Genomic DNA, 18,270 nt, shown 5'->3' with positions numbered 1-18,270 from the left:
ATTACGATAAATAATCTCATTTCTAAATCAAAAACAAAACTAACAAAAAATTTAATCTGATTACTTTTAGATGCTTCTCAAGTGCGACTACTAATGCCATCTGTGATTGTTTTTAAGAACCATTCTTACATCAATGAAAATCCTCAGCTGTACGCGTGTCAATAAATCATTGTTCTATATTTGAAAACATTATGAATCTGTAACAAACATGGCGGTCGCAATAAAAGAACGGCTTTCGACTATTTTTATTTGATTTTAAGTGAAATTGTTACGTTGCGTTGTACCATCAAATAGTTTAGTACAATCACGGTTTCGTATTCGTTTTCTATGAGTTGGTTTAGGGTTTTTCTTTTCAAAATATATTAAAGAACGGAAATCGTTTGAACAGCGTTAACAATCTACTTCAAAGAAAGACTTCCTGTTACCTACCTCAATTTGTCGGTTCATTAGTAAGAATCCGTTTAGGTAACTAGACTTATAGTTAATTACTTAGTTATATGACATCGCGTGTAAGTACATTCTTCATTAATTTAGGCAGTCACCAGTCTTCCTTATTATTATGGGATTGTATGTTATGTGTTCTGATTACAGAAATTCCCAAAAAGAACTTGTGTATACCTATTTTTAAAATAAATACCAGTTAGTTTTTGAAGCATCCGTCTTCACAAATATTGAAGGTTTGAACTCTAACACAAAGTAAAATACGAGTAATATTAAGTATTGAAATAACATGTGTTGTGTAAAGCCCCACATTTTTTAAATACTTTCGGGAATTTTAGTCTCAAAAACACGTTGCCAGACACCAGACTATTCAGACATATTTCTTGTTACAGCCCAAACAAACCGAATGCTAAGCTGTTATCAAAATACTCAGCTTCTACAGTGGCATCATCGAATTTGTATCACGAGCTCAGCATTGTTTCACAAAAAGTAATTAGTAATAAAAATGTTTATTTTTAACGCTAACTATAATAGGTACCTACGTTTTTATATATCGATGTGGATTTATTGGAAACCTTAGGATAGTTTAAGATTTCGAATAGGAAGTTAATAAACCAAGTGGAAAATATCTATCTGACCGTCACTATGTTTGATCTGCCTTGGATAAATAGAAAAGTGTTTTAATTAAACATTATCTTATCGAAAGATTTTAGGATACCAGAAATTAGTAAATCATAGGTACTGACAATAAGAAACGCTTTTTTACACAATTTCTAATACGTCTTTATTTCTTACTAGATTTACTTTCCAACAAGATCCAACCTGCAATCAAACTAGCTGCTTCCACAATCATAAAAAAGTAGCAAACACAGAACTATTCCACTAAATTGCTAAACAAATGTGAATCAAAACAGAGCAGCTCATTCACGGCAGATAACAGTCATCGTCGTCTGTTCGCCGTCGTATCGCACGCACCGATTATTTCTGATCTCGGAAACAGTTACAATTGCCCGACTCTGCCCGACTATCGTCCCGAGCATGCCGCGTAAACATCACTGTTTTGGTGTGAGGGTTAAAGTAAATGAGGGAGCGAATAAAGCTTAGAAACGATTTAAAGCTGTTCGGAGTTCTATTTTGTATAGTATACCTAGTTGTTCAATAAAGAGCAAGATTTCGATCATAACTTTGAAGACCTAAACTCTGGTACGTTGACCAGTATCTAGGCACGAGAGTAATTCTAAAGTGTTTCTGCATAAATGTACTGCGCAAAAAAATATTTTTTCTGTCACAATCCAGTGGGATAGTAATCCGATACAATAAATAAGACGTGTCAACTATCATTGTGGTCATTTACGTCGCTTTTATATTTTAGGGCTCAACCAGAGAGTCAAGACATCATTTGCACCTAATACTCAAAGTATTATGACTAGAAACTGAAATATCTAGTTTTTCATAACATAACAAACGCGTACTGTGAACTTCCGCAAGCAATTTCATTTACTAATAACTCGCTATTTCCTGTAAACTTGTACCACACTACAGTCACCCATATTATACTCTCCGTTTCGCGGTACGTAACATAAACACGATCTCTTTTTGTCCTAAGTGATCGCCTCTGGTCAACGTTGATTTTTATATCGATTTAAGACTATTCTACACTTGCATATTTTAATAAGTTTACTTTTTCTATACTTTTAAGTTCTACTGTAATTTTATGTATTTTTTGACCACATCTTTTTTTGTTGAATCTTTTATTTTATGACCACAAAAATACACAATTTCCAATTTTTCAATGCTGCTTTTCAGTTAATATTATCAAAGGATATTTTAGGGTTTGTCTTTATTGAAAGAACTTTGGTATATTTTTTGTATTTTTTTTTTGTTATCTATAGTTATAATATTATACATATAACAATATTATTATGCTTCTTCAATTTGAAAGTAAAATAAACAATATAGTAAAAAAACAAAACTATTTTAAACCTTTATCCATTATTATAAATTATTATTGTGCATTCACAAATTATAATTACAAATGCTAACTGCAAATACTATACAAGGTTAAAATAGTTTAATATATTTTAAAAAACTGTATCTAACGCAATTTAGCAAACAAAAGTGAATCTTAATGAAAACGGGTATAGTTATTTTAATATCAAACTAGCAGCGCCATCTATTAGCAGAATATGGAACTAAACGTATAGACTTGGTCATTTTATTTTTCGTACTTTATTAAAGTATAGATCTAGATACACATCAGGTAGGTTTTTGATTCTTTTAGCTTTGTCTTGATCCATAATCAACACATTTCACAGCATGTGAAAGTAAATGATATAAATTTTCTTCGCTTAAATCTAATAAGCCCAGTATCCTATTGGAAAAATATGACGTCACATTTCACCATTACATCCCAACATTACACTGCAGGCCACAATGAACAGGCTCCTTAAAACCGACCGACATATTTATTTTGAAGAGCGGCGTATTTTGTTTAGATTAAAAATATTTTTGGCTACACTTGCACACGACACTGCGCGGCGAAGTATCCCCATGTACACTTGCTTACAAAATTATAGACCGAGCCGACAAGCTGTGTACTTTTTCGTGGCATGTGACGCACACAGGTCGTTGGAAATTCTTAAGATTGTGGATTTTATAGAGAAATTAGATGAATTCATTTGTTTGTTTAGTTTAAAATTGGGTTGTAAAATTTGTACCGTGTCTTAAAACATTTGCGTAGCAAAGGTGTCTTAGAGAGGTGTTTTTCTCAACACAATGTTTACCAATACTTTACCTATCGCTTTCCTGATATCTTATTTCAGGATTTTCCCACTTTAAGAAGAGTTTTGTCTATCAGCTGATTGATAAATTATATTTTTTACATATGTCAATTGAAATGTTTTCGTACATTTTCTGCAAATATTAACTATCGATCGATGCACCGTGATCGTCGACTTTACTTGGCAACGATCACCGTCGACTTTATGTGTTCTCCGAGACACGAAATAACTCCCCAACTTTCATACAATTAGGCAATCACAAAATATTTCCCACTTTCATACAATTAGGCAATCACAAAATATTTCCCAACAGAAAAACTCAAGAACATCTTTCAAACCTAACCCGGAATTCTAACCCGAGATGTTCGTCCGACAGTCGCATACACTACCTCTGGACCACAGAAGCAGTATGTAATGTATGCTTTTTTTATGTATGCAAGTGTATACATAACACTTTCATTGACCACGGCCAGTTGAGCAGGTGTGCGTGTTTCAGCCACACATCCGGCCCGCAACGGAACCTATTACTTTATGCACTTTTTTTACCTTTACTATCGTGCATTTTGTCATTAATCGACATTTCCTTTATATAATCTTTTGCTTTAACACTTTTACTCGTTATTGGCAAGGATTTTTCGTTTATTCTATACTTATAATAAATCTGTAGAGAGGTCAATTCTGTACATTGAATATATTTAAAAAAAACCAATGGGGGATGTTTAGTAACGGATACTGATACCGAATCTGCAATATACATTTTTCTTTACCTTTACTATCGTGCATTTTGTCATTAATCGACATTTCCTTTATATAATCTTTTGCTTTAACACTTTTACTTATTATTGACAAGGATTTTTCATTTAATTTGAAATAAAGGAAGTAATTAAAGGAGCTAAGACTGAAATGTTGTTAATGTTACAAATAATTGTACAGTGCATCCTTTGTTGGAGACTCAAATAAATAAATAAATAACAGATGGCTGTTCTGTATAATCTTAACTAGACAATTTAAGAAAAAATTGTTAACATTTACTTAATAGCGTGACTTCTTTTTTAATTTAGGTAAAGTTAGTTCCTCCGAAAGGATTGCGCTATCCGGTTACAATTTAATAAGGTATATTAAGTATTTTTTAGTTAAACTTCAAGAGGATAAGGTAAATTTTAAGTAATTTGCCAAAAGAGGAAACTATAATTTCTTTCAAAGGCGTTATAATTGTTTATCATCCTGCATTCGTACAGCGTGCAGCATTGCGATGGTACTGAAAAAAACACAGTTATTTTATTACATTACGCCCGTCATACTTGCCTTGGTATAAGGATCATAAGTCTTACAAATCCAATATTGTCAGTCCTAGGTATAAGGGGCGAGCCTGTAGTATATGTAGAGTACCAATTATTTGATGTCCTGTTTCTATTGAGAATATTCTTACTGAAATCTAAAATTCGGACACTTTTCCGAGGAACTCGACAGTAGAAACCATACGGAATTGTAAAGCATTGTTCATTATTGCCTGTACCTCGATTCTCTACCACTTTCCACTACCGACAACCGGCTAGCCATCGAAAAATGTTGTATCACGATCTGTTCAGCGCTTCTAACGGGCGTCGTAGAAACTATTTTGGAAGTACATTTTAAATGTCAAACTCTCGATACTCGATGGTTCCAATTGTAGAGAATCGGGTTCAAAATCTGTTGTTTCTCATTCAGCCATTTAGTATACTGTCAATAATCGATGTACTTTTTGTACGACATATTACGCGAAGCGCAAAAACTCGGCATAGTTTACGACGACTAGTTTTTCAGTGTATTACTACACTTAATTGCTGCATGTGCTATTTTCACCGATTAAAAAGTGTGTCACTGTCTGTCAACTGTATTTCCAAATAGATCTACAATTCCACCTACTAATATCACGTTATGTCTTTTAAATATTTACCTTGTACCGCCAGCAATATTGTTTAACCACCCTAGGTAATCTCGAGACGATATTGGGTTATCTCCTTTACAACATATCTCATCGTACTCGTGCTTTTAAGTCTGTTTAGTATTTTAAAGTCTAACTGTACTAAAAAGTATTTATCAAGAACTTTTATTTGCCTGAAACAGTACAAGCACAATTGAAGTTTCAATATCATCACGTACTCTAACTCTTAATACTACTATTAGTAATAGTTAGTTCTTCTATTGTTTTGTTAATTTATCAGTAACTTGACTTTACAAGGACCCTAGAAAGTCCAAATTCAAACAAAAACATAACAAACCAAAAAATACAGCAATTAAAACAAATCAAATCATAATTATTTTAACAAAATGCTTGTCTGAAAATTTTTGTTTGTAACACATGACAATCAGAGCGTTGTTATCGTGTTTGGTACAGGATGTAAGATCCTTGACTCAAATGTACACGAACAAAGAACATTTAAGAATATGACTAATCTATATCATTATATTACTATGATAGGTTAATTGTGAATTAAAGTCACGATATCTTACGCATCCTGTTCGAGTATCGCCTGTCAGATGAGTTAACTAGGCTTTATGAGTGGCTACGTCCGTGTATTCTTGTTTTCATGCCTATAGCCTTTCGTGGGATATATTGTAGTAAATATAGTAGGCTGATTTGTCGTTTAGTTTTATTACTAAAATTAGTAGAGTCTACTCTATCATATCTCGTTGCAGACAGGTCTCTTCGAAACACGAAAATGTGTGCCCCTTTCATACTAACTTTCATACTCCGAATAATAATTTCTTGACAAAGACTTAAAATAAAACTCAGGTTTCTGGTTTCTTGAAGACGAGGAGTTTTACTCAACTCTAGAACGTGTAAGTATCGAAATATCTCCAATTATATTCCATGCCAAAGAAGGAGTATAACCTAAATCAATGCGAATGCGAACTGCAATACCATTTACGCCATCAAATGCATGTTTAGGGTGGATTGGAGAACGTTTCTTAAATTGCTTCAGGTAATCCTTAACACGTTTAAACCGAACGGATACCAACATTTCGTATAAAACATTGCAATTACAAAGCCCTGACAAAATCCGTTGTAACAAGGGAAATACGAAAAACAAATAAAATCACTTTATTACGTTTATTACGAAATTACTCGCTCACAAAAACGGTGGCAAATGAAATCGCATCCTCAGCCATCAGACCTCCAAATATAATGACAGGACAATCCGCCCAACTTACTTTTATCTCGCTTTAAAACAAAAATAAACCTTATTTTGTAAGTATTATAGTTGGAAATGAGATACAGCTATTACTGGTATGTTACTAGTACGATAATTTATTAAGTAAGTCGATGTGCGGCGCGGGAGTCGAACCGTGTAACGCCCCTGCGGATGCTACAAGTAAAAGCAATGATACATCGCGGATTTCGTCGCGATCTTGTTGTGTTCCGCTTGGTTCTGAGTTGTTTTATAATACTTTAACAACCTCGTTTACATAAATAAATAAATGAATTATAATTCTGTGAAAGCAAAATTTTATTCAATTTACGTTTTAACTATGGTTTAAGACAAGTCAAACATGTAAGTACTGTGCAGTTTTGAGATCTGTCCATCCATTTCGTTTTATCTGTAAATAAAATTATCACACAAATGACCATAACTAATTTGTTAAAATATTGCTTAGGTTAAAATTGTAATCTGAATTATATAGTAAAAATAAGCTCTTAAATCTATACTAATATTACAAAGCTGAAGAGATTGTTTGTTTGAATGCTCTAATCTCAAAAACTATTGGTATGAATTGAAGAATTATTTTACAGTTGGATAGCTTATTTATTGAGGAAGGCTGTAGGCTATATATCATCACGCTACGACCACTAAACAAGTAACAATTATTAGCCCCTTTTTTCCGTAACAGACATCTCGACTAACATGTATTATTTTGTAATATACTATTTTTTAATGAAAACTTTGTTATTTTTGTTGTTATTTCAGATAAGTCCAAATCACATAGCCCCAAGTGAACAACACCGTGTTGTCGGCGAGGACGTATGTACACACAGAGGAAGTGATTCAGGCGCGGCCTGTATGCTCAGCGAAGCAGTGCGCCGCTTGCGCAACCACCGCACGCGATCTCGCCGAGGTTATGTGTCCACTACTATGTGGAACGAAGCCGAGGTTAATCGGGTTTCAGTTTCAGTAACGTCACTTACTGCTTCCCGTTAGAGCCCTGCCTCACTAGGATGCCATAGCGGCGTCGTTGGCTACGTATCCAAGTAGTTTATATTGAAATGTCCAGTTGCCACACCGTCGCCGAGTGAGTTGGATGACATACATTTCAATATTAACTAGCGACGCCGCCATGGCGTCCTAGTGAGGCAGGGCTCTTAGACTATCGATAACCGGCTAGCTATCGAAAACAATTGAAGTACATTTTAAATGTCAAATTCTCGATACTCGATAGAGCTGGTTATGTGTCCACTACTATGTGGAACGGAGCCGAGGTTAATCGGGTTTCAGTTTTAGTAACGTCACTTGCTGCTTCCCGTTAGAGCCCTGCCTCACTAAGACGCCATGGCGGCGTCGCTGGCTACGTATCCAAGCAGTTAATATTGAAATGTACGTCATCTAACTCACGTGGCGACGGTGTGGCAACTGGACATTTCAATGTAAACTGCTTGGATACGTAGCCAGCGACGCCGCCATGGCGTCCTAGTGAGGCAGGGCTCTTAGACTATCGATAACCGGCTAGCTATCGAAAAAAAACAATTGAAGTATGTACATTTTAAATGTCAAATTCTCGATACTCGATAGAGCTGGTTATGTGTCCACTGCTATGTGGAACGGAGCCGAGGTTAATCGGGTTTCAGTTTCAGTAACGTCATTGGTTGCTTCCCGTTAGACTATCGATTACCGGCTAGCTATCGAAACATTTTTAGCGCCCCTAGCGGCTTCTGTAGGAACTAATTTTAGATGTCAAACTCTCGATAGTCGATACCAAAAATTTTTTCAAACTTTTAAACTATAAAAGCAATGTGAGCACGGCAACAACGTCACTGCTGTCGTCAATAGTAGTGGCAAAGGCGGGTTCAGTCTTCTGATAGGATAGCATGCATATACATACTTATATACAGAAAAAAACTGATCATTGAATTAGCAGTCACCCAAGTGTCAGTTGGGTTAGAACTTAGAAGGCACCACTATACCAAAGTCAAGTCAAACCCTAATCTCTGGACAGTTTAATCTAATCAAGTATACCCAATAATTAAAATAAAATTAAAAACGCGGAGAACTTAATTTTTTAGAGTTTTGACAACAGATCGCAGACGAGCGAATCTTAGTTAACATCTTAAAAGGCTAGGAGTCACAAATAAGGGTTCACCCCATACAATGACGTATTCAATGGTACGACAGCGTGAAAATTTATAGTTTAAACGATGCTCTTTAAGAGCTCTCCTGTCGTTAATGTTGGAGACGCGAAATTTTTGTTAGGAATATATCCAGTGAATGCTATACGCTATACTTTATAAGTTAAGTAGGTACAATGTCGAAAAAGACTCTTCTGATCGCAAAGATATAAGAAATGCGCTCTTTTTGAAACGTTTACAATCTTTTTTAATAAGATTTTCTTTTTCTAAAGCAGTTAAATAATACTAGATTTGTTCATACTAGACTGATCATAAACTGACAGCTTTTCTCTGAATAATAATCATTTAACAGACAGACGGCATGGCGAAGGATCAAGATACTGTTCGTTGACTTTTCTTTGAAATTTTACTAGCCAAGCGTCAGAGAAAAAGAAACGATATCCGTTATAATCATATTTACTAACACAATACCTAAGCTATAAAAAATAAAATCTAATCTACTACTGGACTACAACCCTCTAAAAGCTTGTCAATTAGCGAAAGTTCAAGTCACTGCAGTCATTTATTTCGCGGCACTCGTTCGCGACATTTCGACTTTTCACTTCGTTTCTCACCACTTTGCCTCAGCCCGCCTCACTGTGCCTCACCCCGCCTCAGTCAGCCTCACTCCACTAAGCTATGACACGGGCTCATTAACTCTAATTATATTTACACGACAAGTGTTTAGTCATTCGTGCGAAGTGACAGTTAAAAGGTTTGGGAGAGAATGTGATGAATGACGAAGTGTGACACTGCTTTTGAGGGTTTAATAAGTATAGTAAAAGCTATTTCTTAGTAAAAAATATGCTGTGTGGTAATCTGGTTGCGAGATTTTCTACATTCAGTACTGTGAAAAAGCGTTTGGTATTTTTTCTAACCCATTACTGTCCCGCTGCTTTATATAGTCTCCTCCCCGAGAGCTTGAGTTCAGCAGGCTGCCTAAATGCGGGTTGTAGACTGATGCTCTCAAGGAAATGAATGCCCTTAAGCTACTTGAAATAGTATATTTAATGGCGCTGATTACGTAGTTCTTGCCCAAAAACTAACTATGTTTGCATGTCCATACATCCTCTGATTTTCACATTTGAATATTAGTCTCTCATATTAGATTTCTTATTTATTAACCGCTAAGATTGCTATAATTATTATCTAAAATCGTAAACCGTAAAAAGCCCTAAAATCTACATAACAAATTATTTGAAACAATGATTTCAATCTGCTTTTTTCCATTGCCACAATATTAGTGTACAAAACAAAAGTATCCTGTCATTTAAGGGTGGTATCCACTGGCTCGTTATAATGTTTTAATGACGAACATTATGCAAACACATTAAGGGTATCACCCTCGTAGCCTATCGGATTTGTGAGTAGTATAAGTCATAAGAGTAAGCGAATAACTGTGAAAGTTAAAGTATTTTTTCCAAACATACTTATGAATTGTGTGTAAACTAGTACCGCTGTATCAAAAGAGAATTCGAACTTCATAATAACACATTACACAAGAATATCGAAAGTTATAGAATAGGGATTTGCTAAGTATCTATTTGGTATGACACTAATTGGCTTCTTGGCCAGCGTGGAGGACTCAAAGGCTGCTCCCTCCCTGGTTCAGGAGAGCACACTTGCCCAGCAGTGGGACTCTCTGCCAGGCTAGGAAAAAAAATTGGTTTCCGCAAGAGATGATAGTGAAATATTCAGAAAACAAACAAGTAAGTCCGCTATGCTTCTATAGCTTGTGGTCTAGATTTTTTTGTAGGCATCTTACCACTAATGCGTTCAGGACAGTTGCAGTTATGACGTAATGTCTTAAAAAACGTCGTAATACCGTGACTAAGCCGCATTACGAGCTAACAGGGACATATTAAAATAGCTAATTGATTGCAAAAACTGCAATATATTTTTACAAACTTACTTTTTGTACTTACATTTTACTTTTCCTGAAAGGGTGGTAGAATTATTTGATAAAGTAAAGTTCAGTGTAACTGCAGATAGGCTTACTTTCGTCAATAAGACAAGTTACAAAAGACCTGACATTTACTAAGAGTTTAAAAAGTACTATGGAGAATCGGCTTAATTTCTCCGATCGAAAGTAATAAATAAAAAATAAAATAGTAAGCAATAAATAAGAAGGTATCATGACCCGCTGCAAGTAAAAAGAAAACTCAGAAAAGTACAACAGCATTATACAATTGATACTTTAATTTCTTTCTTTCTTTACAAAGCATTTCCTGAAGGGGAAACACCCCTTATTTTCCAACATTGTGACTGAAACATCCAATTCACAACAATGGTATCAGTTGACGTCCACACAAAAAACCGGACATGAATCGAACAAAACCGATCAACAAGTTGTTAAAACCCTTGTTACGGTTGTCACCAGAAATAACAGAGAAAACAACACTATTTAAGAAATATAAACCTTATTTTTTACATCTTAAAGTAAAATTTTACTTTGGCTTTAATATGCGTTGAAGTCACAGTATACATTTTAAGAAAGAGTTTAAGATATCAAAAAAGCGGTATGCCAATGATATACTTGATGTGTTGTTTACTCTGTGGTTCTTTCAACCCTCGTTACGCAAAGGGGTCAATACTGAAGGGGAGCGAAAAAAAGCCACGACGGAAAAAATAATAATAACACAGACTTATCGCCTTTTTACGCGGATCCTTACATAAATAATGATAAAAGGAAATTAAATCAAAGTCTTATTACAATATTAAAAGTTGGTGGGCGTTTTTTTAATGTCTCTCGCAGTGTTTAGGGACGCATAATTCACTCAATTTGGTAAATGGAAGACGGTGTGTTGGAAGTTGAGGGTTGTTTTAATATATTTTTCTAATATTGAATGCATTTATTAATTAGAAATTATGACGTTTACGGCTGTCGTTAAGCTTGGGTGTAATTTATAAAAAATGAAATTGTGGGTTGGAACGGAAAAGAGTTCATAGGACATACATTAAGAAAATGCATTAAGATATTCACAGTCAATGTATTTTTGGGCGGCACGACTGGACTGACTCAGGAAGTTGACTAGACTACTGACAATCAAGTCCTGGGTGGAATTGAAAACAATTACTGAAACATTTTTTATTAATGTCAATTACTATCTATAGAGATACTTCCTGTAAAATAACCTTTCCTCAACCCCATAAAACAGATAATATATCGCCAAAAAACTCATTCACTAGTCATAAATACATACAAATGACTCTAAAACAATACTAATCAAGCATATAAAGTTTTTAAAGCAATTTCCATAGTACATAGTAGGTGTGTCCCTAGCGAACGGCTAGCGGTGGTCGAGTGTCGGCCATGCGTCTTGACTTACCGCGCCCCGGATGTGCCACGTCTTTTATACCACCTACGAATAAATAGCCTTGACACTTGAAATAAAATTTACATACATTTAAAAACGATTTTTCTAGTATCTTACTTTATACGGGAATTAAAGCGAACATAACTCGGAGTGTTGCGGCGTAAATTACAGCAGTCGTTGTGACAAGGTGATGATGAAAAAATTGTTGTTGTTTTCATTGTTTTTTTTATATATATTGCAAAATGAAATCATCATATTTAAACTGAATGATTGAAAATACTAAAAATAAAATCACTTTGAGATGAATATGATGTGATTGTATTATAGTTATGCAATTGTGTGAAATCTTCCTCGTCTTGTTTAATAAAGTTGTAAACTATTACAAATCAGTCACCGTAAATGAGAGCGTCTTAGCGTTACCCATACCGAAAAATACATGATATGATTAAAGTAAGTCACTACCATAAGTCGTTTTTTACGTGACCTACAAACAGCAAATTGTTCAGTCAAATCGTAAATGGTAAACATGCTTAGTGATTACACCGGAGATTGCCAATAAGTAAGTCCACTAAACGCTGCAATTACGAGTATATTGCACATCACAGCTGACACACCAATTACTACACGAAATTAGAACAAGAGATATCATAATTATTCCTAATGAACAACTGAAATTAATTAAGCTGACGGGATATTGCCTTAATGAGCGTACTTTGATGGATGGATTGATGTTTTCAGCGCATTTATTTATTCAATATTCAGTAAATTCGTGCCATATTGCCAATAACAATCACAGAGGAAGCAATACTTTTCGTAAACTATGCCTTATCCTTTTTTAGGCATTTGGAGGGAGCGGAAAACGTATCGTGGTGTTTCCTTTTAGTTACAATAACACATTGTAATCAGGTAAACGAATGGCAATCGCCTATGGCTTTCGATTTCACTGGACAATTAGCTAATGCGTAGCTTTTTTAGCGGAAAACGGCGTATCGTTAATATTTCTTCAAGGTTTAAGGATTCTATTAAGTGGTTTTTTGTCAGTGCACTACAAGGCTAATTTGCCTTAAATAGATTTCTAGTTTAAATCGTATTATCGTGCTTGTTACTACGTTCTAGTTCTTTCCTAAAGAATACATGAAGGATCAAGACGTCTTCCTCCGGGTACACTACAGTCAACCATTAGGGAAATCTGCGCGGCAGCGAGTGCTGTTTAATTTATACGCGTGAATATTCTTAAACTATCGGTTTTGTGGTCACTGTGGCGATTCGGCCTTTATTTATGTTCGGCCTCGGCCTCGGCTGACGCGGGGCCGAATTAGCGGCCGTTCTCAAGGGATTCACCGCTCTATTTTGTGTTTCGAAATCCCTGGTAATATTAAATGTTAGTGTTTGGATATTTCCGAAGCCTAAACTGTTGAACTCATTGTTGATGTGTATGCTTTATTTAGCTAGATTCTATTGACGGTTGGGCCAATCTGTTGCAGTTAAAATCAGACCCATTGATTCATGTGAACGAGGCTTCTTACCATGAAAACCCAAGAACCAAGAATTTTCGTCGGGAAATACTAGATAGTGTTTTGTCTTACGGTTAACTCAGTAAAACCTTAGGTCATTAATTAATAGCTTGACCGCTTTCGGGAAAATTAAACAAAGTTCCCAACCAAGCGACATTTACTTAAATTGATTTTTCATAACACAAAATGATATCTGGTAAGCCGGCAGTTTTATCAATTACCAAAGAAATTGTCCATAAGCTGCGCGATCCCGGTAATTTACACTCACCATCCAATTACATGTCACCTCCTCGCTTAATCGAAAATACATCATTCAAAACGAGCGCATATTTAAAAACATGACTTGAGTATCGTTAACTAACAGTTTGCGAGGCCATCACTTACCAAAAGGTCTCATCTCGTATTCATTATCGACGTAATTTACACATTTCGGTCACAATTTATACCGAGGATGGCATAAAAAGCCAATTTTGGGAAGAAAAAAAGCGGTAAAAGCCAAAGTATAACATACGAGCTTTGGTAATATCAATTTACTTCTCATACATTTATTCATACAACGTCGTGAGGAGTCATATAATTTATATGTTAGGAGCAAGTGGGAACGATTGTATTCGCGAACGATTTGGCGGGTAAAAAGGAATGTATTCACTATGGCGGAGTAGCGGGTAGTGGCGCGAGCTGGGTTATTATGCATGCGATATGTATGCCACTCTTGGGGGCACTTACTTATGCTACGTATATCTGAATTTGAGAATATTTTAGACGGGGAAGAAAGGGTTGTAGCCTGCGTTTTATTTTTGTGATTGTATTTCTTTTGGAAAGGCCATATCGCTATCTTTAAAACAAGTTTGGAAAATCCCTAGTGTTATCAGGAAGTCAGGTGCCGCTGAAAGGTGAATTCGCAGTTGAAATGGGATTCCAAACAGTATGTGTCAGATGATTCAGATACTTTCTGATTACAAAATGTTCACGTTCTTATGAAACAAACGCTGTAAGTAAGTCAGAGTAAAATAGTTTTGTTTTAAAAAAAGCAATATAAAACTCCTTCTGTATAATTTCCCTAAAAGTCCCTAAATATTCCCACCTGTATATTCCCTGCTTCTAATTCGTGTCAAATAAATCATCCGTGTAACGTTGTCAGCCATATATCACATCTCTGTGACAACGCAGGGAAATGTGGAGGCAATTTTCTTTTAAAAGAGTGTCTGATACATATTCACGAGACTCAGTTACTCAAATAGAGCTCGTAGGTGCTGTGGGTGAGGAAGCCGCTACATCAATACAATTGAATTGAGTGTTATTAGTTCAATTCCTGTAGAGATCAATTATATATTTTTGATTGCGGATGAAGATTTTGAAATCATTGTAATCTTGGCTACAATTTCCCTTGGAATTGAATTACAATTGAGTAATCATACATATAGCTGCAATATACCTATCGCTTATCACGACAATATTTTTCCTTCTAAAATGTTTCATAGATATTGAAAACACCCGCAAGACCCACCATATTTTTTTACAATTCAACATACATTTTTTTATTTTCTTTTAATGGCAGATGCATTTAACAAAAACACAAGGCGTAGCATTTACGTGATCATATCCTAAACTGTTCAGTCAGTAATGAAGGTACACGAATGTTGGGCGTACGATGTCCCGGGACGTAGTCATCAAGCGTACAAACAAATACTGACCAGCTCTTTGACAAGAACTGTGTAAACACCGACCCAATTTATCACCGGATTCACGTCAAAGCCTCATTCCGATGTTATATCAATTTCCGACCGCAAATAAGTTAAAAAGTAACACTTTAATTTTGTGATTTGTGAAAGAAAATTTTACGATTGAGTTCTTAATTTAAAAAAAAACAAAAATATACAGTCGAATTGAGAAGATTCTCCTTTTTTGAAGTCGGTTAAAAATAAGCTTGGATTTGTAAACAAATGCTAATTTGTTTAATGCCGGTCTAATTTTCCTCAGCTGTTGGATTTGTTATCTTCGGCCTTAATGCCTATGAGTTAGGTAAATATTTATTTACTTAACCTAATAATAGCGATAATATTGAAGGGTATATTTTACATCTTACAATAATAACGCAATTTGATCTCAACACTTTAATTTTTCTATTAATTTTGGGTCCTTTTAATATACATGGTTAACAATTTCCTCAAAATAAATTGACACCTCTCGACACTGACGTCCTGATTTTCATCAGCATCTTATACTTTTTAATATTTTTCAAGCTCATATCAACTTTAACCGTTAATATGTTGAATAACGCCACCCCCTTTCATCACGTAATGACTATAGTTAACTAAATCGATGGCAAACCGATTGTGGGTCAAACTATTAAAGTCCACGTGTAGGGGAGGCTTACAAAACATGTTTTGACATGTTAACAAAGCAAGTTTAATTGATAAGCCGTTTAACGTGAAATGTAAAGGAGATTTCCGTTACGGAATGTCGTATTGATTTCTTTTGAAGGTTTTGTTTTGGGTTTGATATAATGACGTTTCCAATACTTGTTATTGTTGAAGATTGAGGTCTTACAACGACGTTCAAAAGTGTCGAGAATTTTAACTTTTGGAAAATATCCGGCCGTTACTGTATATATATAGATACCATATATTTAAGTTACCAAAAAATACGCTTAATACGTAAAGAGAAACTTTTAGCGATATTCTATCTGGAGATTTTAATTATTTCATTAAATGTGTAGATCGTAAGTCATATTTTATTTTTCGAGGCATAACATCTTATGCTTTTTTTAAAAGCACTCGGCAAGCCAAATTTTTAAAAAACCTATTTATTCTTTCAAAGACAAATAGCTCTATAGATAAACCTACAAGCTTACAAGAGACGCGTGCAATAAACAAAATGTTTAGTGTTGCTCAGTAAATTAGCAGTAAAGACAAACTCGGTAGGGTCCAGCTCTGAATAACCCATGTGACGTGTTCCCATGGGGTGAGCCCATGTTAATGGCAGCGACACTAACTAGTTATCAGTTACTGTCGTTTGTTCATTACTGAAGGCGCAGTAGAAAAGTGGTTGGACGTAAACATCTTATGGTAATATGTAGAGGATAATAAAACTATGTACAATTAAAAAATCTTTCATACCAAATACATAGCTCATAAGTTCATACGTCACTCAAGTTTTAATAGCTTTTGCATAGTCTTTTTACCGAAATTTCAATTAAAATATCTTTACATTACCTACATAAAAAACGCGTCACCCTTTAAGAAGAGTGTAATTAATTATATAAATTATATGTATACGGATATATCTAATCTCACTGTGCGAACGTAATGCTAATGGCAAAGCTTGTTTCCTTGAGTGAGAGTTACCTTTACTAATCAGTTTAACTGGCTAAAGTCAGAGTCAAGTATGCTTTATTTCATAAACTTTTAACAAATATTTGAAATTCTCATATTATTTTTTTATCTACCACCGTTTCGGAAAAGCTATTGTTCCTGAGAAGAAACGGCAAGAAACTCACGGTAATACAATCATTATCATTATACAGGCATAATTAAAAATGTCACCAAGACAGTCTGGCTACATTTACAACTAAAAAGATAGTCGTCTCTGCAAGTACATTAAAAGTCACGTAGACAGCGGAAGTAGTTAGAAACTCGGAACATAAATGCATTTTTAAGTTGCAACAAGAGCTCGTGTATTAGCCGGTAATAGGAAAACTCCGCGGGGCCATTAAGTGCAATCCTCCTTTGAAATGAGCCTCGTTACTTATTCACGAGTGTAGAATACTGCGATGTTTCCTTTGTAAAGAAGGAAGGACGAATTCTCATACAATCTTTTAAAGCAAAGAAGAGTAAATAAGAAAGGTAATGAAAGATATGTTTTTCAGTGTTCGAGTGCTATTTAATTGGGTTTATTGAGTATTTAGGCACCATCAATAATTGTAGTAACAACCATTATTTGATCACCAAACTGCTAGTCAGAACGTCAAAATTCTTCTTGATCGACCCGGAAATATAACTAGGATATAATATTTTTTTGTTTTTAATTAAATAGCTTCGTTTTTGTTTGTGCGCTATTTAATACTTTCAAATAATTAATGTAATGATTCTCAACAAATATTCACAGTAGCACGATTCTATACAGTCGGTACTATCGAGTACCGAGAGTTTGACATTGAAAATGTACTTGGAAAATTGTTCCTATAGCACCCGCTAGAGGCGATGATCAGATTTTCATATAAAATAAATTGATAGTTAGCCTGTTGTCGGTAGTAGAGAATCGAGCTCCAGTAAGCAGATAATATTCTTTCTTACTAGTATACAAACCAAGCGAAACAAAGTTGCCAGAATAAAAAACAATATTGTTGTTTACATCGAATTACTTAATGTAGTCGATTAACCTTTTACGTTGCGTTAGCCATCTACCCTTTACGAAGGTATCATTAAAAAATACCTTCTTTACGATAACAATAAAAAAATGGCTAAAATCATTGTTTTAATTAAATTATCTAATATCAATCTAGATGATCATCATCTACATATTATTGAAGGCTTTCAACTATGTAATTATAAAGATGTCCTTTGATTGATATGAGAGCAAATACGAAAGGCTTAAGAAAAGCAATTAATCTATTAATTGGCGGTTATGAGTTAACGATGTATTAATTCATAATAAATATAGATTATAGGTGTAGCACGTTTAAGTCGTTATCATACCTGTTATTATAGATTGTTGTCTTGTTTACTGCTCTCATAAGTTATTTGTACACGTGTCAACACCAGATGGCGTTGTTGTACAAAAGTATTTGATCGGAAGAGTTTAAAGGTAAAGTTGAACATTTGTAGAATTGTATTGTAATAGGTCACACTTTCTTA

The sequence above is a fragment of the Anticarsia gemmatalis genome, chromosome 15, assembly GCF_050436995.1.
Source record: "Anticarsia gemmatalis isolate Benzon Research Colony breed Stoneville strain chromosome 15, ilAntGemm2 primary, whole genome shotgun sequence".
Taxonomy (NCBI): Eukaryota; Metazoa; Arthropoda; class Insecta; order Lepidoptera; family Erebidae; genus Anticarsia; species Anticarsia gemmatalis.
This window is presented reverse-complemented; position numbering follows the sequence as displayed.